This window comes from Gobius niger (genome assembly GCF_951799975.1).
Source record: "Gobius niger genome assembly, chromosome: 17".
Classification (NCBI taxonomy): Eukaryota; Metazoa; Chordata; class Actinopteri; order Gobiiformes; family Gobiidae; genus Gobius; species Gobius niger.
This window is the reverse complement of record NC_136868.1, coordinates 3566692-3589667: the sequence shown is the minus strand read 5'-3', so window position 1 is coordinate 3589667 and position 22976 is coordinate 3566692. Positions and strand designations below refer to the sequence as shown.

General features: G+C 42.6%; 1 protein-coding gene across 1 annotated transcript in view; it reads left to right on the top strand.

Annotated features, from left to right (window-relative positions):
- The window catches only part of naaladl2 (N-acetylated alpha-linked acidic dipeptidase like 2), a 590615-nt gene that overhangs the window by 316404 nt on the left and 251235 nt on the right, over positions 1-22976 (top strand). The window lies entirely within an intron of this gene.

Genomic DNA, 22976 nt, shown 5'->3' with positions numbered 1-22976 from the left:
CTAAGTAGCTAGGCTAGCTACTAGCCTTGCTGCTTCTAGCCTAGCAAAACGTTGCCGAGCAACGCGCAAACTTTTGGGAACTATTTGTCGCGGAAGTCATTAAATAAACCTTTCGACCTTCATAAAAGTGTACGAAGTTTATGTTGTGTGTGTTCAGTTGGCAAATGGCCGTATAATAAGCGGGATAATGTATAGAACGCTGGTCATTATCGGGAAAATAAGCACCTTCAGGGCGAACCGGAGCCCGACGCGAAGCGGAGGGGTCTTGTTTCGCCCTGAAGGTACTTATTTGGTTTTCGATACCAATACCTGAACTATGCTTTTTCCGATACCTGATCAATTTAAATATTTTCATCTAGAACCAGAAAACAGAACAATAATGTGTGGGAGATCTGCACATTTACAATATCGGGTTCATCTCCAATGTGTGTAAAAAATGGGGAATAATTCGGGGAAAAATTGGGAGAAATTGTGGAAAATAATAAGGAAAAATTTGGGGTGGAAATTTGGTGGGGGATATTGTAATGAAAAATAGCAACAATACCCAAAAAGTTGGAAAACGAGAAAAAAAATGGAGCAAAAATATGAAAAAAGTGTGAATAAATTTGGTTAAAAAAAATCAGGAAAATGAGGGAAAAATTGTTATATTCCTCAAGCTTTTTCCTCCTACAGATCGCAGAGACCATGAATACATAAATAATGGAGAACGCTAACATAATGCTTCATGTTTGCAATGTGCTAATGCTAACGCTAGCTAGACGACTGCCGTTATTTCACTTCTACTGAACAATCTGCTGTGAATAAACACCCACATGGACCCGTTTTAGACTTGGCTTTAAAAATATAAAAACAACAAGAACGGGAGCGGCGACGCCGACCAGCTTTAACACATAGCTTACCAATTCCATTCATTCACAGCACACGAATCAACAGCGTGGCTTGATCGCGGTGTAAAGCATCTGCAAGTCGAGGGGCACATATCTTAAAACGAGTACATGAAATGTGACAGAAGAGGCTCATTTAGATACTAAATGCGGTCTACCTGCAGTCGAACTCCGTCCTGGCTTCCCACCCGTCTCCCCACCAGTGCGTGCCGCCATGTTTAATCCCGCACAGACTAAACTCTCGCATGCGTGACGACGGAGGCAGACAGTGATGACTAACAATGGATTTTACAGCTGGGTTACACAAAGACTCTATGACGAGATGCCGTCTGTATCTATATTTTCATTCCCTCGGGACACAGACAGTGTTTAACTCACAGTGGGATAATAAACGTTTGTAGCTTACCCTGTGTTTGTAGTTTATCTTAAGTGACGCCCTGTCGCCATTGGCACTGACAGCAGGTACGTGGTAAGACACCGGTCGCGTTGGGACCAATGCTGTTGTTGCGCCAGTCGAAAGATCGGGCCCAGATCTTGCCCATGCCACAATAGATGCATGCTGTAGTCAAAGCTAAAGGCGGACCTACAAAATATTACAGCGGGCGACCTTTTTGTTTGGTGTGCAGCGAATGTATGTGTGATTGTCTGATTGGTAAAATGGCAGCCACGTTTCCATTAGTGAGTCCCAGGGCAACTTTGACTTCTGTCTTTCACATCAAAGAAAGGACCTCTTTAGTCGTCCTGTAAAAAGTGATTGGCTTTCTGATTATAACCCAGTTCATAAAAAGACTTTATCACGCCGGAGCTCTGTGGTCGAGGCGTCTTCTATGTTGGGAAAGGTAATTGGCGCGGTGGACTTTTTAATGCATGTGGGCAGTGACTGTGAATAAATGTTGAGGGAGGCGTTGTATAAAGCATGCTCTGCCGCACATACGTACTAATAAAACCAGGGAGTGCGATGTTCCGCAATTAATTTCACACACGTTTAAAGCCTCCGCCAGGTCACTGCAGTCCGCAACGAGCAGTAAAGACTTTATTAGGGCTGGCTGATGTGAGGTTTTAGGTTCACATAAAAGCTAGTATGTCCAAGCCGTAAAAATGATAAAGATGTGCTAAGTTCAGGGGGGACGGCAACAGCAAAACACAGTCTTTTTTGATTTTGATGCATGAAAATGATGATGTTTTATGACAATGAAAGGACTTGCAGTGCTGCTGCTGTGTTTGTGTTTGACTCATACAACTGCATTCAAAAAATAGATTATGTTGTGACTGTGAATACTGTTTTAACCACACAATGAAGGCTGCAGAAATAAATCAGGCACTGAGGCCAAACACTGTGGACAGAAACTGCTTTATGAACATAGTCAGACGTGCCAAACCAGGGCTGGACTGGCAGAAAAAATCGGCCTGGGACTTTTGGGTCAAGACCGGCCCTCTAAAAAAATTCAATGCAATCATCATATTCAGTCATATTCAATGCAATAGTCGAGGTGATGAGCAAAACAATTAGCCCTTGGCTTGAACTAAAACAGTATACCGTAAATTCTCTAATACTGGCCTGTATTCCATTAGCGGCTGGGTCTCTAACGGAGGCCGGGTCTCTGACAGGGGGCGGGCTTTTATTAGAAACTACAGCAGTAGAAATATTCCCCATGTTAGGAATTTGTCTCATACTCGTGTAAATGAAAACTCACGTGCAGGAAGTAAACAAACGGGAACCCGGGCCGAGGGGGACGCTGCGGAGGAGCTGATCCGAGCGTAACTTTGACACAGATTTGGCCACTTTTCAAACCTCCTGTGACTATGTTTGGAAACAGGGGGAGAGTTGTTTGACCCTCCAGGGTTTTAATAAAGTCTCCATCGCGTCTTCAAAGCTGCAAAGTCCAGCTGCTCCGTGTGCAGGTCAGTCCCACGCCTCAAAGTAACTCCTCCAATCAGCGCGAGCGTCTCGTCTTCTCTCGGGTCAGTCTCATGATCGATCACAAACACAAACGCTCCGTCTAAACTCGCCTTTTACACGAGATAACAACAAATAATCCGGTCCGCGGTAAAAACGAAACAGAAACCTGCAGTGACATTGATGTCAAAGCTCCGCTAACAGCAACGAAACACTTCCTGTTGTCCCGACAAAATAAAAGGCGTCAATGTTCCAGCCGCTGGGAGAGGGTTTGAAATGTTAATTAATAAATGAACCTAATATTTTAGGTGCAAATGGACACAAATCTCGTTTTTCTTCGTTTTCCTGGTCGTCCGTTTTGCTCAAATAGAAATAAAGGCCTGTCTCTAATTGTGGCCTGGTTCCAATAAAGGCCTGGTCCTAGATGCCCTTAAGTAAATAAAGGCCCCGGCCTATATTACAGCATTTACGATAAGCTAGGAATCGAGGACAATAGTTGCTGTTGTTTCTGCCGAATTCAAGCTAACCCGTCATAGCACTCAACACTTTACTCTTTTCATTTACAACTTGAAGGAACCTTTGTAAAATTACTTAACAATCTTAAAGTGCGCGTTCCGTTAATGAAGTTCCTCTCGCGACTGCAACACAAATAAACTTCTCAAAACAACCAAATGATCCCACTGTAGATTGAAGATGAAACGGTAAAACTCACCACGGAGTTAAAGAGGTGAGGAGTGAGAATAGAAATCTCATAAAGGCCAAACATTGTAAATCCTTTTAATGGAAACTAGAAGATTTCCAAATTGCACTGACGACGAGGGGCAAGACCGAGTCACCTGACAACTCCCAGCATGCACTTCTTTGCAAACATTTGTCTAAAATGTACACAAAATAGAGGTCGAAGGTTCTGTGGGTCCTTGAAGGAGTTACAATAAACTATTTTGTCTTATATTCACAATGTGAGGGGCATGAGTGTTATGTCCCAGAGGCCCATTGCTCATTAAACGAGATTATCTGTGAACCATGACTCAATAAAGCGCCATCAGAGGGGTATAAAAGGCGTCACATCCCTCTAGTGGAGGAGTTGTGTAATTGCATCTATGTAATGATAGATATTCTAATGGCTTCACCCGCTAATTGTGGGCCACGGGCCTTATCTCGATATGACTGGCCCAACCGACCCAAAAGTACGTCGGCCCACCAGGAAAACTCCCGAATCTCCCGATGGCCAGTCCAGCCCTGGGCCAAACCAAAAACTGAGAACAAAATATGCAGCTGAAAGATGAACAATGTTGGTAAACTAGCAATGATGGTAGCAGTCTGACGAGTAGGGCTTACAACCACTTTTAACATACTAAAGTGACAGAAGCTACATTTTAGTAACTAGAAAAAATGGCTTTAACCTTTGGACAAAAAATTTGACTAATAGTAAAGTTTTAGCCAAATAAGTTCCATTAGTTATAAGTCTTATTCACACCTGTGACTCGGTTCAATTGGGGACCAGAATTGCAACGTTGTTTCAGCTTTCCAACTGGAGGGGTTTGCGTTCACAACTCTTTTTTGTGTCTGTCTGCCACTGAAAGAGCTGCTCAGCTCCTCTACAGTCCCGTGCAGTGGGTGGGAGGTGTTGTGAGTCAGTGAGTCTGTTCAGGTTGAAATGATGTTAAACTCTTTCAGTTTGGATTGTTTTTTTAGTGGTTTCTTCACATTTTCACACAGTTAAGGCGAGACACGGCAGGTGAAAGTATTGATTTTTCATGCAGTGGTCGAAGTGGAGATTTGTATCTATTTTCCTCCCTTTACATCTTAGTTTTCATGCCAGATATAAAAATGACATGATGTTTATTTTATGATGTTTTGTCTGCGAGGTGGGGGCGACCCGGAAGTAGCCGCTGCGCCGCGTAGAAAGGCCGTCTTTCAAGCGGGTTTTCATTCATAAATATTGACAGATTTGACATCCACGTGTCCTGCTAAGGGGCCCCGTGATGACGCTTTCACCCAAATATGGTATTTTTCCTCCTACGAGACGCTGGAGCGGAAAAGTGGAAGAACGGGCCGAGCATGCGCACTCGCTACAAAACTTCAGGGCTGGTTTTCTCTGAATGAGAGAAGCCACACTCGGGCAGAGCCTGAGCCCTTATAGAAGCTCCCACAGACTCCAAACTTTACAGTCTGAGACATAACAATATTTTGAAGGGTTTTTCAGAGGGATTTTTTAATATCTAATTCCTAGCCTGATTTATTCGGCTTTGAAACCAAAAAAACAGGCGGAATTTGAGTTTTTACAGATTTTTTCACTGATGATTAGTTTATTGAAAAACTAAACAAAATATCCAAAATCCCCTCTGAAAAAATCTTAGTTACTAATATGTCAATAAAATAAAACCATAACATTTAATCTGGCTCAATTCATTATTTTGATTTCGTTGCCCAAAATATAGGCAATTTTGGCCATTTTAATGCTCAAAATGCCTTATTTTTTTGTGAAAACATAAAATGACAGAAAAAATGCAATACATTTTTTTCTCATATTTATATCTGTGATGTTCAGCAAAAGTTTCAAATTGATATCTCTACTTTTTTCCCCCCCCCTATTCACCTGCAGTGTCTCGCCTTAACTGATACAAATATCTGATGATTATAGTCATAGCTTTTGTCTCATTAAATGTATGTATGTATGTATTGTACAGGCATATCACCCTCCTCTCATCACGGTCTACATTCAGTAAATCATGAAAAGAAACGTATTGCACCATCTCTTCCAGACATATAACAGTTTTATTTTTCTTCAAAGCTGTTTGACATCCCTCCGTATCTCATGCGAGCCTCCCGCCCGCCCCGGTCTCCATCTGCGTTTGTTGTTGAGTTTGTGAGAGCCAGAGGTTTGGTTTAAGGTCAGATGCCAAAGCAGATCCGGCGCCGCACGGACTGAGAGACGCCGCACTGACAGGTGTCACTTCTCATTTATTATCATAATGTCACGGCCACGCAGCATCACTCCTCTCAGCAAAGGGCAACGCTTCGCACCCAAGATCCGCAAACTCTGCAAGAAACGGCTCGAATCTTTCAACCCGTCCTGAGAAACGTGTGGACACTTTACATTACGGGCCGGTAAGTCCGTGGTACTTATAATGACAGTGGTACTTACAGGATAATTTGCTAAGTTATTATTGTGGTACTAAAAGTCATAATTACTAGTCATTAGGGTTAGGGGTTAGGGAGACTCATTACTAAGAGATACAGTGGTAACTCTTAGTAATGAAGGTCAAACTTCTATGTACTTTGGTACTTTAAATGACAGTTTCTAGTAGTTTCAGTGATGCATCTATGGTACTTATTGGTAATTCAAGAATACTACAGCAGCAATTCATAAGTGGTAAATGTGGTAATTCTACATACAGACGTTATTTCTAGGATTGTGTGACAATAAAACTACATAAAACAGCATTAGGGAAAACAAACCTTCATTACTAAGAGTTACCACTGTATCTAGAACAGGGGTCACCAACCTTATTTCAGCTGAGGGCTACTTTAAGAGCATTAAGTTGTTCGAGGGCCACCAGTTAAAAACAAATCTTAAAGACTTGAACGTACACTGTTCACTTATAGGATATTGACCCCATATTATATTAAAATAGCTTTATTTTAAACTCATACTGAGTCACAAGAACCAAAATAACTGTAAATTTAAGAATTAGATTCAAGAAAATGAAGTGTTTTGCTAGAAAAAGTCCCAAGGGCTACTGAACATGCCCCAAAGGGCCCCTGGGTGCCCGCGGGCACCACGTTGGTGACCCCTGATCTAGAAGCACATAACTTGTAATTCTCACTATAGAGGCGACAGTGGCTCAGATGGTAGAGCGGGTCGTCTCATGATCGGAAGGTCGGGGGTTCGAATCCCACCTCCTGAAAGTGCACACTGTCGTTGTGTCCTTGGGCAAGACACTTCACCCACATTGCCCCCAGTGTCTGCGTACATTGGTGTATGAATGAGAGTATGAATGGGTGAGTGGATCCTTGCTGTAAAGCACTTTGAGTGCCTAATGTAGATGGAAAAGCGCTATATACGCTGACACCATTTACCATAGTACACATTAAGTACCACAATATGTACCTAGAATTACCACTGTAATTACTACCATAAGCACCATTGTAAGTACCACCGTAAGTACCACTGTAAGAACCACAATAAATACCTAGAATTACCAGTGTAAATGCCACCATAAGTACCACCATAAGTACCACAGTAAGTACCAAGGACTTACCGGCCCGTAATGTAAAGTGTTTCCCCATTGGCTAGATTTTGGTAAAGAAATGAGTGCTAGTTTACGATTCTCATTGCACACTGTAGGACCTTATTTCTTGATCACCAAAAGGAAGACAGGGCTGCTGCTTTTCACTGTTACTTTTGTCAATCTTTTATGGAATTCATCACTGAACACACCGCGACCTCGGGCCACGGACGGACACCGCATCATGTCTGCGCTAAAGCTGGTTCCAACTTTAATCACTTGCACTTGAGGAACATTTGGTTTCATCAAAAGATAATTGCAAAGTTTCTGATGAAATAGCGGTGCAATGCGTTCGAAATAAAAGTGTGCAATATTATAAGTTTCCGGATGAAGTGGTTGAACTGCAGAGCGGGCACGGCCTTCTTCTATCAAAAGCAGAGAACATTTCAACAGCAGCAGCAGCATTTATCTTCCAATGTATTTTTTTTTTTTATTCGAGATGGAAATTCAGTCATTAGGTGTACATTTTTTATATATTTGGCTTGGCAGAAGCAGGAAAAAAGCTTTCAATAAGTCTCTCTCCACTCATTCTCCATCTATCAGCAGACCCGTCTCGGCAATTATCCAAAATGGGAATGGTTTTGGCGTAGGCCTGCTGGGACGTCCGCGGTCTACGTAATGCTGGAGTCCGCTGCCACCAAATATGAAGATCATTTTTTACAGCTGGTGTGAGGAGAAACCCACGCTCGGGATGGATTTTCCCAGTCTGCCTTACTTGACTGATGGAAACTGAAGATGAAAAGTTCAGAGGGGACATACAGTACATGAGACCCAGGCAATAGACTCAACAAATGAAATAAAACTCAAAGATCCTCAATGTCTGATTTATGAAGGTTTTTTTCAAGGACAAGATGGCCAAACGGGGATAAACAAAGGATTAATCAACCAAACACATTTCAATTAATCTTCTGTTGTATTTTTTCCTGAGTTGAGCTGGATCTGAAATGTCTAAAAAATGCATTTTGTGATTTGAAACATATCGATATATCGGGCCGATAGATACAGACGGCATCTCTGGAATCGCCCATATATGGTCATGTTAGAAAACAGTTTGGGGATAAATCTAAACTTTCTCTAATTATTCAAAAACTACTTTAACAAACGCTGAATTATGAACATTGTTTTCTACTAAATAAAGATACAAAGACATGGGGAGGAGCAAAGTGGTTCAAAAGCACGTAAATACATAAATAACAGAGAATGCTAACGTAATGCTTCATGTTAGCATCATGCTACTGCTAACGGCTAGCTAGCGATAGCTACGACTGCCGTTTTTTCACTTCTACTGAACAATCTGCTGAGAGAAAATATCCATATGGGCCCGATTTACACTTTATTTATGTGTGATGAATAAGTTGTATCGGTCTGTCGTGGTGAAGAGGGAGCTGAGTCGGGGCAAAGCTCTCGATTTACCGATCGATCTACGTTCCCGCCCTCACCTATGGTCATGAGATTTGGGTCATGACCGAAAGGACAAGATCGTGAATACAAGCGGCCGAAATGAGTTTCCTTCGCAGGGTGTCTGGGCGCACCCTCCGAGATCGGGTGAGGAGCTCAGTTACCCGGGAGGAGCTCGGAGTAGAGTCGCTGCTCCTTCACGTCGAAAGGAGCCAGCTGAGGTGGCTCGGGCATCTGTCCCGGATGCCTCCTGGTCACCTCCCGTGGGAGGTGTTCCAGGCATGTCCTAGTGGGACAAGGCCTCGTGGAAGACCCAGGACACGGTGGTGGGACTATGTCTCCGAGCTGGCCTGGTGTCGCCTCAGGGTCCCCCCAGAACAGCTGGAGGAGGTGTGTGTGGATCGGGAAGTTTGGGCATCTCTGCTGAGACTGCTGCCCCCGCGACCCGGCCCCGGATAAAGCGGAAGAAAATGGATGGATGAATAAGTTCATATTCCACCAGAAAATGGCTAAAAAGAGTTGAAATTTGTGTTTCCCAAAAGATTTTACTTTCCCCCTCGGCGAAGCCACGCCCCCTTCTATGACTCGATGCCGTCTGTTTATATATTTAGGAGTTTTTCAATATCAGCTATTGGCCGATCTGATGCTGATGTCTCCAGAAGTGATAAAGACTTCCTGTTTTTTGCTCTGGAAACAATATGAGCTATCTTTTTAAATGTTAAAAAGCATTCAAATTGATATTAACTGGCAATAAATGTACCTTTCGTAACAATCAAGACATCCCTCAACAATTTTTACTGTATAAATTCCTCAAAAATGTGCTGGAGATCATCAGTTGTTTTAATAATGATTGTTGTTGTTTGTTTGTTTACACTTTATTGTCCATGTCTTGCCCAGGGACCACGGTTTGAAAACTCGCTTTAGAGCTAAAACCGGCACATTTACAGAGAACATTTACAGAGATCATTTTCCGATGTAACGGCTTTCAGCTCGTTGAGCAGCAGCGGCGCCGGAAACTGCCTCTCCAGCTCTCTCCACACGCGTGTTGAGGAGGACGGTGCTGGAGGCTCGAGCGTGTGCGTCGTGTGCCGTGAGGAAACACACGTCTGTTCCCTGTCACTTTAAACTCGTCTGGACCCTTTTCTCTGTGGCTCTGACGTGTCTGCTGTAAACGCCGAGGGCAGGAGGGCGGGGCCTGTCGCTCCTGGCCGCGCAAATGAAGAAAATGAAAAACGTTTTACCATCAAAAGGAATGTGGTGGTTCCTAAAAGGATAAATAGATACAGACGGCATCTCGTCATAGAAGGGGGCGTGGCTTTGCCGAGGGGGAAAATAGAATCTTTAGAGAAACACAATTTTCCACTCTTTTTAGCCATTTTCTGGTGGAATATGAATTTATTCATCACACAAATAAAGTCAGGTGTAAATCGGGCCCATATGGAGATTTTCTCACAGCAGATTTTTTAGTAGAAGTGAAAAAACGGCAGTTTGACAAATGACAAAAATGGACAAATATTTGACAAAAAAGTGAGAAAAATTTGACGAAAAATTGAGAAAAAATGGACGAAAAAGTGACAAAAAAGTCAAGAAAATTTGACAAAAATGAGGCGACTGCCCAGCAAAAAAAGTGATGTGAAAAAATCTGATGTGAGGAAAAAGATCAATTCAGTTTTGTAGGTCTTTCAAATGAGGTGTTACACTGGCCTACAGGATTTGGGTAAAGCTGAACTGGAGAAAATGCTCTCGGTTCAGGCGGAAGTTAAGAGGTTAATAAATAGGATTTATGCACAGAAAAAGTATTTTGGGGGTAAATTTTGTCCCCCAGCGCCCCCTAACTAAAATGTCTTCCCACGGCTCTGGCACAATTCACACACAAGGCAATTCAAAGTGCTTCACAGTTGCATAAATACAAGAAAGCAAATAGAATAAAAAAACATCAACATAAAATTAATCAATTACAATAAAAGGCAGGAGTGCAGATAAAATACTTTCAGTCATATTCTCGGGCAAAAAGAACTGTTTTCAGCCTGGATTTGAACATTGTCAGAGTTGAGGCCTGTCTCACATCCTCGTGAAGACTGTCCCAGATTTTAGCTGCATGAAACTGAAACGCAGCCTCACCGTGTTTAGTCCTGACTCAGGGAACCACCAGGAGGCCCCTCCCTGAGGTTCTCAGGGCCTGAGATGGTTCATGCGGCTGTAACATGTCAGAGATGTACTTTGGAGCTAAACCATGAAAAGACTTGTAACAAGCAGAGCTGTTTTAAAGTCTATTCTCTGAGTGACAGGAAGCCAGCGCAGAGACCGGAGCACTGGACTAATATGGTCGTATTTCCTGGTTCTTGTCAGGACTCGAGCAGCAGCGTTCTGGATGTTCTGCAGCTCTAACAGCTCGTTTAGAGAGGCCAGTGAGCAGCCGGTACAGTCGTCTAACCTGCTGGAGACAAATGCATGGATAAGTCTCTCTAAGTCTGGTTTTGACACTATTCCTCTGATCTTAGCCATGTTTTTCAGATGGTAAAAAGCTGCTGACGTTATTGCTTTGATGTGGCTGTTTAAGTTCAGGTCTGAGTCCATAGATTTCTAACCTGATTTATTTGGTTTTAGAGAGAGAGACTCAAGGTGACTGATAACACTTTGTCTTTGTGCCTGTGGGCCAAAAACAATGATCTCAATTTTGTCTGAGTTTAGTTGGAGAAAGTTGTTTTGCATCCACACTACAAAAAGTGAATATCAAGCATTGGCTTAAATGACTTGAATTGAGGAAATGTATCTTGTTTTGAGCGGTTTTCACTCATTTAGACACTTTTCCTGATCGGACTAAGTTTACTTTGCTTGTTTGAGGACATTTCAGACCAGTTCTGAGGTAAATCTCGCTTGAAATAAGAAAGTAAAATTGCCAATGAGATAAGACCAATTTTCTTTCCCCATTGGCAAAGAAAATGACCTGAAATAAGGACGAAATGTATCGAAACGAGTCAGAAACATCTCAGAACAAGTGAAATAATCTAGGACAAATGCCCAAGAACTTCTTAACTAGTCAAAACAGCTAAAATTTTGATTATTATGCTCAAATTGAGATGTTTATACTGATCTAGTTAAATACTTTTTGCAGTGCACAAACTGATCTGTTGGATGCAGTGACAGAGAATATCTACAGGCCCATGTTCACCTATAGACACATGAACAGCATGAATCCCCATAGTAAAACAATAAAGGTTTTCAGATGAGAAATACAAAGCTTGAAATAGATAAGTCATAACTGTCTCCAGAGCTAAACATATTCTTCACACTTGTCACAGCATGAGTTGACGAGCCCTTTGTGCATTATACGTGGATTGTTCTTGTTTATTTTGAGAAGTAATCCAGTTTTTTTCTGTACTTTGGCAGTATAGTATACGGATTTATATTCAGAGTGACACAAACGCTAACGCTATTTGCGCGTAGGAAGTGGTTAAAGTCGTTCACACTGAAGGCGAGGACTGTTGCATCTGTTCACTCCTCTTCCTCTCACATCCCCCGGTCTGACTTTTCAGAACTAAGTAACTCCTGCCCCTGGAGGCCATAAGCGCCACTGCGGGTGTCGTGGCATGCAGCGTTTTTTTTTTTACTCATTAATTGTCCGTGAGAGTGAATACTACGCTGACAGAAAAGACAAAGGGACAGAGGGATATTGTGCATCCAATTACACAATGGAGATTTTTTTTAAGATAAGATAAGATAAGATGGTACTTTATTGATCTCACAGATGGAGAAATTGCATTCGATGAGAGAGCATCCGGCAGCAGCACCCATTCAGTGGTTTTTTCACTCAAATTTGCCTGCAAATGCTGTATAAGTGGCGCTAGCCTGAAGTTAGCTTTGCCCGTTAGCCTGTTAGCTTCTTTTTCGTGATTCCATTAGTGTGTGTTGGTGACTCTGACCCGTAGGCAGGGAAGTTGCAATTGTGTTTTTTTGGCCAGAGACACCAGGGGGAGATGAAAGACCCTCCAGTCATCTCATTAACACTTGTATTACCCCCAGAGGGGAAAGGATTCATTCTGGTAAACAAGTTACTTAGTTCTGCTAACACCCACCTGAACCAAGCACATTTTCTCCAGTTCACTCCGACTTTACCCAAATCTAAAGGTTTCTTGACTGGAGAGCTAAAGGTACAGTGTAACGTCTCATTTGAAAGCTAAGACCAACAAAACTGTTGTTGCCGTGTTGTCGTCACTTTTTTTTTAATTCGTTTTTTTAATAACTATTTGTTGCTCTTTTGTGGCTTTTTTGTGGCTTTTTTGTTTGTTAATTGTTGCTCTTTTGTGGCTTTTTTGTATTTTTTTTGTTGGTTATTTGTTGCTCTTTTGTGTCCTTTTTTGTTACATTTTTGTCTAATTTTTGCCACTTTTTCCATTGTTTTCTTGTCATTTTTTGCTGCTTTTTTGTCATGTTTTTGTCGCTGTTTAGATGATTCTTTTTTCGAAGAGGCCTTTAGATTTGGGTAAAGCCAAACTGTGCTCAGTTCAGGTGGGGGTTAAGCTGTTCAATTCTTTAAACCAGGCACTTCAGTCCCGCAACAATCACAAAAATGACCCGTGAAATCCTGGCCTGGTTATAGGTTCATTCCTTTCAGTGGACAGTCGTGGTCGGTCGACTTTCTGAGGACAAGCTTTCCCAAACTTTCCCAAAATGACCTCACATAGTTCCCGAATCCCCCCACCCTGCCCCAATACAGCCCAACGCACTGATATCCAGAGGTGGGAGACTCGAGTCACACGACTTGTCTCGAGTCAGACTCGAGTCGCAATTTTCGGGACTTGAGACTTACTTGACCAAAGCTGCAAAAAGACTTGACTTGGGACTTGCTGTTTGTGACTCGAGACTTAACTTGGACTTGAGGCCAGTGACTCTCAATGACTTGCTGTGACTTTATGTCGAAAGATCAGGATTCATCTAAATTAAAAGCGGCGCATCTATGTTTACATTATGGTAATTAGCCACATGAGTGTTTGGTTTCCCGATGGAGCGTCTGATCAATACAGTGCGAAAAGGCAGGAGGAAATACGACGTGTTTCTTTGGATGCATTAAAAGTTTCTAAAGAGAGTGAAGAGGTGGAGATTTACGGACAGGAAAACGTTTGAAACAATGGGCTGGACCTACAGCGCAGACGGAGCCTCCAGAACCACCATGTAAGAGCTGATTAATCAACAGGAATCTTGGGGCTTTTTGATGTTTTAATTAGTTCACACAAAGTTTACAGCATTTAGTGACTATTTTACGCATCCGCACACAGCCCAGTGACAGCGGGACTGAAGGCTACGCAGAATCTACTTTGAGCAGGGGCGAATCCGAGTATACAGGGGCTGGGGCAGTACAGGGGAACCACTGACAGAAGAACTGCCAGAAACTAGCAAAAATAAAAACATTGATATTTATATTTCACACTACAAGGAAAAGCAGCCCCGGGCCCCCTTCCTTAAAATGCTGTCCCAGTAATTTTGTACATAGACTGGAGCATTTCAAATATATATAGTTTGAATTTTTTGGTGATTAAATATTAATTAGACTTTAAATCCAAATCCATGAGATTTTAAAAAGTTTGATTTTAGCCTAAATGTTCAAAATCGCTGTATCTTGAGAAAGCACTGCTTATCTTCAAGATTAAACACATTCTGAAAAGTAGACACGCTGGTGTTTGTGACTTGAGGTGACTTGCCGGCTAAAGCAAGACTTGACTTGACTTGACTTGACAAAAGCTATGACTTGACTTGACTTGACTTGACCTCATGACCGATTGACCTGGACTTACTTGGGACTTGGACCTTCACGACTTGGACTTGATTCGAGACTTGCATTTAGTGACTTACTCCCACCTCTGCTGATATCTATGAAGAAAAATCCAAAATCCCCCAGACACCATTCTCCCTTTTCCTTCACGGGCGTACATTAGCTACAGACACAGGCCCAAGATCCCCTTCTTATTTTCTTTTAATCTCGGAAAATCAGGGGGTAAAAAAGAAAGAAGAAAGAACAGATAAACGATGGAGATTCCACCGCGCCTCCTTCACGCCTGCTTCTGTTTGGCTTATCTGATAAACAATCCCCCGACGTAATGCGCATTACGTCCCGCTGCATTGTCTTATTATTGAGCAAATGGAGCTGTGAGTCAATACTCATGATGTGGAATACATATTGTAGCTTTAAGTCATTACTGTTTACTTTCTCGAGGGGGGGGGTGGGGGGGGGTTCCTGTGCGGCACATGAATGGATGAGGCTGCGTTTGCTCATAATTTAGAATACAGCTTTAAGACATTAATCACTAACCGGTATTAGCTTGTTCTATCCCCCCCCCCCAACGCTTCACGGCCCGATGGGTAATCACCAGCGTTGGTAATAAGCCACGGACGGACTTCTTAATGTGGTTTGGGCCTCTCGAGTGCGAGCCGTATAGCAATCTCATTTCAATTACAGGTGCATGGGGGGGTGGGGGGGGGGTGGGTGTATCAGGTGACGGTGCGCGTGAAGTGCCCCCCCGAGTGTCGGTGCCTTGCAGGTAATTACCACAGGGCTGTCAGCCATAGCGGCGGCCGTGATCGATACGGGAGCGGGGGGAAGGCGCGGTAACGCGGTGTAGCCAAACAGAGTACACTTTGAGGACGAAAAAAGACTTCAATTAGACCCAATGTTCCAGCCGCTGGGAGAGGGTTTGAAATGTTCATTAATAAATGAACCTCATATTTTAGGTGCAAATGGACACAAATCTCGTTTTTCTTCATTTTCCTGGTCGTCCGTTTTGCTCAAATAGAAATAAAGGCCTGTCTCTAATTGTGGCCTGGTTCCAATAAAGGCCTGGTCCTAGATGCCCTTGAGTAAATAAATGCCCCGGCCTATATTAGAGCATATACGGTACACAGTCTTCCTGGTGATGCAGTTACATCATTTCTCCACCAAAGCTCCGTGGCGCTGTTTATCCCCATCCAGCTGCTGCTTTAGTGAGTCATGGTTCCCTAATATGAACTTATAATGAGCAGTGGACAGACTTTTTTACTCATGGCTCCACCAGAATATATTTCTAACAGTGAATCCAGTTTATTGTAACACTCTTCATGACCTAAAGAACCGCAGCTTCTGTTCTGAGGAACATGTATGCAGAGAACTGCATTATGGGAGTTGTCAGGTGACCCGCTCCTGCCCAAACGACGTCCTCTCTCCCAGTGCCCAGTACACCGAGCGGCCATCAGAGGGACCCCTAACGACATTTTTACTTAGGGTCCCTTGGCACCCTTGCTACGCCACTGAGGGTCATAATGTGGATTTATGCGAAACTGATGCCGAACTTTTTGAGGGCGGCTGTTTTTCCTCCGGACGCAGAGAGGAGTCGACCACAACACAGAGTGGGATAAAGTTTTTACTCCATTAACTGAGACAAAGACAGACCCAAGACGGGCAAAGGTAACAAATTATCCACAATCTGCCGTCGTTGTCGTTTGCTCAGGATGTAGCGAAAGAGCAAGACATTGAGCCCAAAGTGATCATTCAAAAGAACAAGCCAATCATTTATGCTTTTAATATTTTCACTGCGCCTGCTTGGACAGAGCTTAAATACAAAAAGCCGGGTTTCCTCATTTTATCATGAAAGTAGGGATTTGAGTTTCCCGATTTTTCAGTGTCATATAAACACTATACGTGCACTCTGCATGACGTCACGCCAACTTACTCCATCTTGACGGGATACTTGCTAATGAACTCCAGATAAACTGACACCAAAGCTTCATTTAAATTCTACATTTCAAAACCGCTGAAATGCTAGTCTCGCCAACCAGACTCCGCTTCTTTACAGAAGAGGGTCTGGCAACACTCCACTGCGCGCTTTCAAAGGAAGTGACGCAGCGATATGGAGCCAACCGACCAATCAGAGCAGCTCCCTGAACGGGCGTCATGTTGTTGCGCCTTTGTTTTGTAGTTTTTAAACACAAGCAACCACTTCACGTAATGCTCCGGTTTGCTTGTATTCTTAAGTTTTTCTGACACAAACGACAGAAGTCATTTACTGAACTCCGTGTGGCAGGAGCGCCATTGTTAATGTCCCAATGACGACAACTCACATCCGCTATGTTCTCATTGGCTGCTGCGCTTCGGTTGTCCCACATTAGTCCCGCCTCAAGCAGTAGCTTTTCTACGACAGGGTCGCCAGACTAGTCTCCTGTTTATTAATTAATAAATATCGGAGATTAGTCTGGATGCCAGGCTACTGAAATGCCAGAAGCTTGTTGCGCAGTTGGATACAAATTAGTGGTGTCAGAATTTCTCTTGTCTTTACTCTTTTAACGGGGTCCTATTGTGCTTTTCAATCGGACATCTCATCAAATTATTAGCCTATTGAAAACTGCTGTAGCACAGAAGGATTGACTGTCAGTGTCAGATTTACTGTTCGTTAATCTGTGAAAGAGCAATCTATACAACGAGCTGGGTGTCCAACTTAATGTGTTTTACAGTATTATTAGCATGCTGGTTTAGCGAAGTGTGAAGTAACTATGTACTATCTAAATATCGCCAAACTCGAGTGAAGTTATGACCGAGAACTTGACGTCAGTAAATAACTCGGCCTGAAGCGTTTCTGGGTCTGTAACATCCAACAATGACAGTTTGGTGCCGCATTTCCTTGTAAGTGAGTTGTAACCATAGACTGTAAAAAATAATGGACGTCTTCTGCTCACTCCTCCCCGCTCACCATAATGACCACGGTCGTGGGGGAATTCATGGCGGATTTACAGGCTCCCCATCCCCAACTCTGACGAAGCATGTTCCTAAAAAGGGCATAAGGGCGGGATCTTCACTGTAGACTCGGCCCTTGCGTGACGTGTAGCTCGCGCTGCTCCAATGCTAACAGTCCGAGTCTCATTAAGTACGAGATTTCTAAAATTCTTCTTACGAAAACCAGCCTGGTTTCATATTTTGTGACTAACCCAGCGTTATCTCAGGAGGAAGATCTAGCCTAGTCTAGTGTTGAAAATATTGAAACCAGGCGTTTAAGTTGTTTTTAAGGTGTCTAAACTCCAATGCTTTTCAATGGGGGCCTAGTGGTGATATGGAGGTACTACAGCAATGGCGGAGCAATGGCGGCCCCCAGTGTCGTGGTCATAAAGCAGAGCAGCCAGCGCCCATTGGTTGTAACAGATGTAGGTGAAAAAACACTGCATAATTGTGTGGAATCACAATCGTTTTCTGTTGCATTCACCATGTTTGTTTCCCTTCAAAATGTTGCGCGCTTGCATTTCTAGTCACGTGACTGGGAGACGCCTACATCCCAAAAACTGCCATAGCCAGAAAATAACTGGGAATTTGGAGCCCTTGTAAACACACTCATTGAGAACAATGGAAAAAGCTCATCCTGTCCGGTTAGGAGCTGACAGCAGATGTTATTCCATCTAAATAAGTCAGATTTTCAAAAGCATGAAAACCTGTCATATGCACTTTAAAGCAGAAGAACATTTATCACACTGCGTACTGAACACATTGACAAAAAGAGATTAAACTCGTCTTGCTTCCCACATTCAGGCCGGTCGAGCGGCACGGCCCTCGACGGTTTATTCCTACTGAGAATGCAGCTCTCATTTCGCCGAGGTGTTTTCTTTTTTTCTTCGCTAGATATAGTGATGACAGCCACGTTGGATATTTCATCTTTTTGAGGCTCTGCAGCTCAGAGGGAGGTCGGCCCTGGAAGAGTTCGCGGTGTCTTTAAAGTTGAAAGAGGAGAAAGAGCAAGACACAAAAAGAAGATTTTAGAATTTCACAGGAATCAAAGATGAAGGAGCAGAAAGCTAAGGAACGAGTGCACCGCGAGGTGGACGAAACAGCCCTGTGCTGAGGTCTGACTGGATCATTCAAGATGGTGTGCAACGTGTGTGTAATTTATTCATTATTGACCTTTCGCGAAACCCCGCCTTGAAATGGTAACTGTCCAATCACACGTCCTAGCAACCGTTACTATGAAGCTAGGTCCGTCAAGCCGCAGACCTGCAATGCAAAACTATGGGACATTCAAGTAATGAGCACTGAGCAGATGCACTTCTGCAGCCAGCCACCAACAACCCTACAAGAAGAAGGAGAAAGAGGAAGAGGAGGAAGAGAGGAAGAGGTGGAGGAGAAGGAAGAAGAGGAGGAGAAGGAAGAGGAGGAGGAGGGGAGAAGGAGGAAGAGGAAGAAGAGGAGGAGAAGGAAGAGGAGGAGGAGGGGAGAAGGAGGAAGAGGAAGAAGAGGAGGAGAAGGAGGAAGAGGAGAAGGAGGAGGAAGAGAGGAAGAGGAGGAAGAGATGAAGAGGAGAAGAGGAGGAGGAGAAGGAGGAAGAGGAGAAGGAGGAGGAAGAGGAGAAGGAGGAGAAGGAGGAAGAGGAGAAGGAGGAGGAAGAGGAGAAGGAGGAGGAAGAGAGGAAGAAGAGGAGGAGAAGGAGGAAGAGGTGGAGGAGAAGGAAGAGAGGAAGAGGAGAAGGAAGAGGAGGAGGAAGAGGAGGAGGAGAAGGAAGAGAAGGAGAGGAGAGGAGAAGGAGGAAGAGGAGGAGGAAGGGAGGAAGAGGAGAAGGAGGAAGAAGAGGAGGAGGAAGAAGAGGAGGAAGAAGAGGAGGAGGAGAAGGAGGAGGAGGAGGAAGAGGAGGAGGAAGAAGAGGAAGAAGAGAAGGAAGAAGAGGAGGAAGAAGGAGGAGGAGAAGGAAGAGGAGGAGGAAGAGGAGGAGGAGGAGGAGAAGGAAGAGGAGAAGGAGAGGAGGAGAAGGAAGAGAGGAAGAGGATAAGGAGGAAGGAGAGGAGGAGGAGAGGAGGAAAAGGAGGAAGAGGAAGAAGAGGAGAAGGAAGAGGAGAAGGAGGAAGAGGAGGAGAGTAAGGGAAGAAGGGGGAAGAGGAGGAGGGAGAGGAGAAGAAGGAGGAAGAGGAGAGGAAGGGAAGGAGAGGAAGAAGAGGAGGAGGAGAAGGAAGAGAGGAAGAGGAGGAGAAGGAGAGGAAGAGGTGTTCATAATGTTCATAAATGCTTGTACTAGAAACAAATCAAAAACACACCTCTATTTACCTTACTTACTTTAAACTCGTGCTGTTTTGTTGTGGTGACGTCGTGGTTGGAGCTCCACTGATCACTGAGCGGCCTTTCCCATCCTACAAAAAAAAACGGGCAGGGCAGCTTCAACTGTGAGAAATGGTCTGGAACGCACTCGATGGAAATGATTAATGTTTAAAAAGACTAAAAAACTGAAGTATATGAAGTAATTGTGGAGTAACAAGGGGCAGATGTTCCTTTTCATTCCACTCGCACTGACTTTGCAGTTATATTCTAATGCCACGTGTGTTTTGAAATAAACAAACAACCCGTAGACACATCTCCCGCCTCGTCAGCCCGCTTGTGTACTTTACGAACTTACTTTCCCAGACACATATTTCATTATAGATTTCACATTCCCCCCGCGCAGGTGAGGGATGTTTTTCATTTACGTGCTCACAGCTGCCGAGGTGCGGACAGTCCATTCTCTGAAACCTGTTATCGCGCCTCGGTAATGCACTGCCCTGTTGACATTACCGTGTATTATGAGACACCCCCCCCCCCCCCCGTTCCCTCTGGGCTTTAGCTCTTCTGCTCCTCTCAGCTCATCACAGAACAGGGACCGAGCGGGAACATTAGGATTCGACTGGGCCCACGAGGACGCACCTTTAGATGAGCTAGCTTCCTCGGGAGAAATACACGCGAAAGAGCTAGCAACAGCGCAAAAAAAAAAAGATTGACTTGAGGGTTTGTGGGGGTTATTTGTTGAAGGTTTGGTCGGTTTGATCAGCAAGGAATGACTTTAACTCATGGGACAATAAAGCATATCTTATCTTATCTTAGACTGCATGCACGTATTCTGCTTAATGGACTTTTCCAACTTGTTTCCCTTGTTTTATCTGCACATGTAACCAGGCAAGTTTAATGTATTGTCCATGAAATCAATCAATCAACCTTTAAAGGAACAGGCCACCGTTTTTACATACTTTACAAACTCAACAAAAATGTGACAAAAATTCAACAAAAAAGTGACAAAAATTCAACAAAAAAGTGACAAAAATTCAACAAAAATGTGACAAATATGTGACAAAAATTAAACAAAAAAGTGACAAAATTCAACAAAAATGTGACAAATATGTGACAAAAATTCAACAAAAAAGTGACAAAAATTCAACAAAAAAGTGACAAAAATTCAACAAAAATGTGACAAAAATTCAACAAAAAAGTGACAAAAATTCAACAAAAATGTGACAAAAATTCAACAAAAAAGTGACAAAAACTCAACAAAAAAGTGACAAAAATTCAACAAAAATGTGACAAAAATTCAACAAAAATGTGACAAAAATGTAACAAAAATTCAACAAAAATGTGACAAAAATTCAACAAAAATGTGACAAAAATGTAACAAAAATTCAACAAAAATGTGACAAAAATTCAACAAAAAAGTGACAAAAATTCAACAAAAAAGTGACAAAAATTCAACAAAAAAGTGACAAAAATTCAACAAAAAAATTACAAAAATTCAACAAAAAAGTGACAAAAATTCAACAAAAATGTGACAAAAATTCAACAAAATGTGACAAAAATTCAACAAAAAAGTGACAATAATTCAACAAAATGTTACAAAAATTCAACAAAAAAATTGCAAAAATTCAACAAAAATGTGACAATAAAGTATATCTTATCTTATCTTAGACTGCATGCACATATTCTGCTTAATGGACTTTTCCAACTTGTTTCCCTTGTTTTATCTGCACATGTAACCAGGCAAGTTTAATTTATTGCCCATGAAATCAATCAATCAACCTTTAAAGGAACAGGCCATCGTTTTACATACTGAGATATGTTCTTACGTGAGCTTTGACGAGTTCTTTAGGACCTGTCTGATCTTCCCCCGTGCCTTCAGTCACGTAAACACAGCGCAGACGGCGTTAGCATTTAGCCTCTCCCTCTCTCCTCTATAGCTCCAAAACAGGTCAAGATAGAAGCTACCAAGCTCTTCCACGTTTTCCCTGTTTAAATATGGTTACGTGAAGTGTTCCACTACAAAGTATAATTACACAAAAGGAAACAATGGGGATAAAAGGGGGAACTATATCATAAGGCGTAGAAGTGGAGAGAGGCGAGCGGAGAAAGCGGGGAGAGGCTAGCCGCCGTTAGCCGCGAGGGAAGCTGAGCAGTGAGTCTCCAAACTCAGTAAGTGCCGCTAAACTCTGTTCGTGGTTGAAATGTAGCTGGAAAAGGTGGTTGTCGTGAACTTTTGGTGATATAAAGTTGTGCTGTTTCGTGTGTGGGGCTGTGGCCATGAAATGAGTCGTTTGTGCCGCTGGTTTAACCTCTTAACTCCCACCTGAACCGAGCACATTTTCTCCAGTTTGGCTTTACTCCAGTCCTAAAGCTTCTGGAAAAAAGCTGTGAAAATAGCAACAAAACTGAGACGAAAACAATGATGGAAATGTGAGAAAACATTGACAAAAAAAATGACGAAAAATTGATGAAAAAGTGGCAAAAATGTCACAAAAATGTCACAAAACAATCACAAAACAACCACAAAAATTTGACAAAAAATTGATTAAAAAAACTGACGAAAAAATGAATAAATGTGACAAAAAATGACTAAAAAATGTGACAAAATTTGATAAAAAAATTTAAAAAAATTATCAAAAAATGACCAAAAAATGACAAAAAAATGTGACAAAAATTTGATAAAAATTGACAAAAAAGTTACAAAAATGAGTTGAATAACCGACAAAAAATGATGGAAAAAAAATCTGATGGCGTGAGGAAAAAGATCCTCTCAGTTCAGGCGGTAGTTAAGAGGTTAACGAAAAATTGTAGAAAAAGTGGCAAAAATTTCACAAAAAGTCACAAAACAATCACAAAAATGTGATAAAAAATGACAAAATGACAAAAAAATTATTTAAAAAATTGACGAAAAAATGAATAAATGTGACAAAATTTGACCAAAAAAATGACCAAAAAATGTGACAAAAAATTGATAAAAATTGACAAAAAAGTTACAAAAATGAGTTGAATACCCAACAAAAAATGGTGGAAAAAAAATCTGATGGCATGAGGAAAAAGATCCTCTCGGTTCAGGCGGGAGTTAAGAGGTTAACAGAGAAGTGAAAAAGGAAGCACGGCGGTGTTTTTCTGTCTTTATATCACTCTGTCATTCACATTTGTGTCGGTAAAATCACCCACGTTTCTCCCGTGCGTCCAAAATCGGGCTTAAAAATCAAACATGTTTGATTTCCTACGACTGGAGTCTGGTCGCGTCTTTCTACCGCCCACACGACACGATTCGAACGTCAGTCCAGTCGTGACCCCCCCACACTACACGACCCCCCCACACTACACGACCCGACTAGATGCGACTCGATTAGACTCGGCACGACTGAGAATTAGAGCAAAAACCGGGCATAAAAGTCGTGTAGTGTGAGCTGACCTTAAGTGGTTTTGTTGAACAGCACCAGGTACTCTCAACCAAGAAAGCTCAA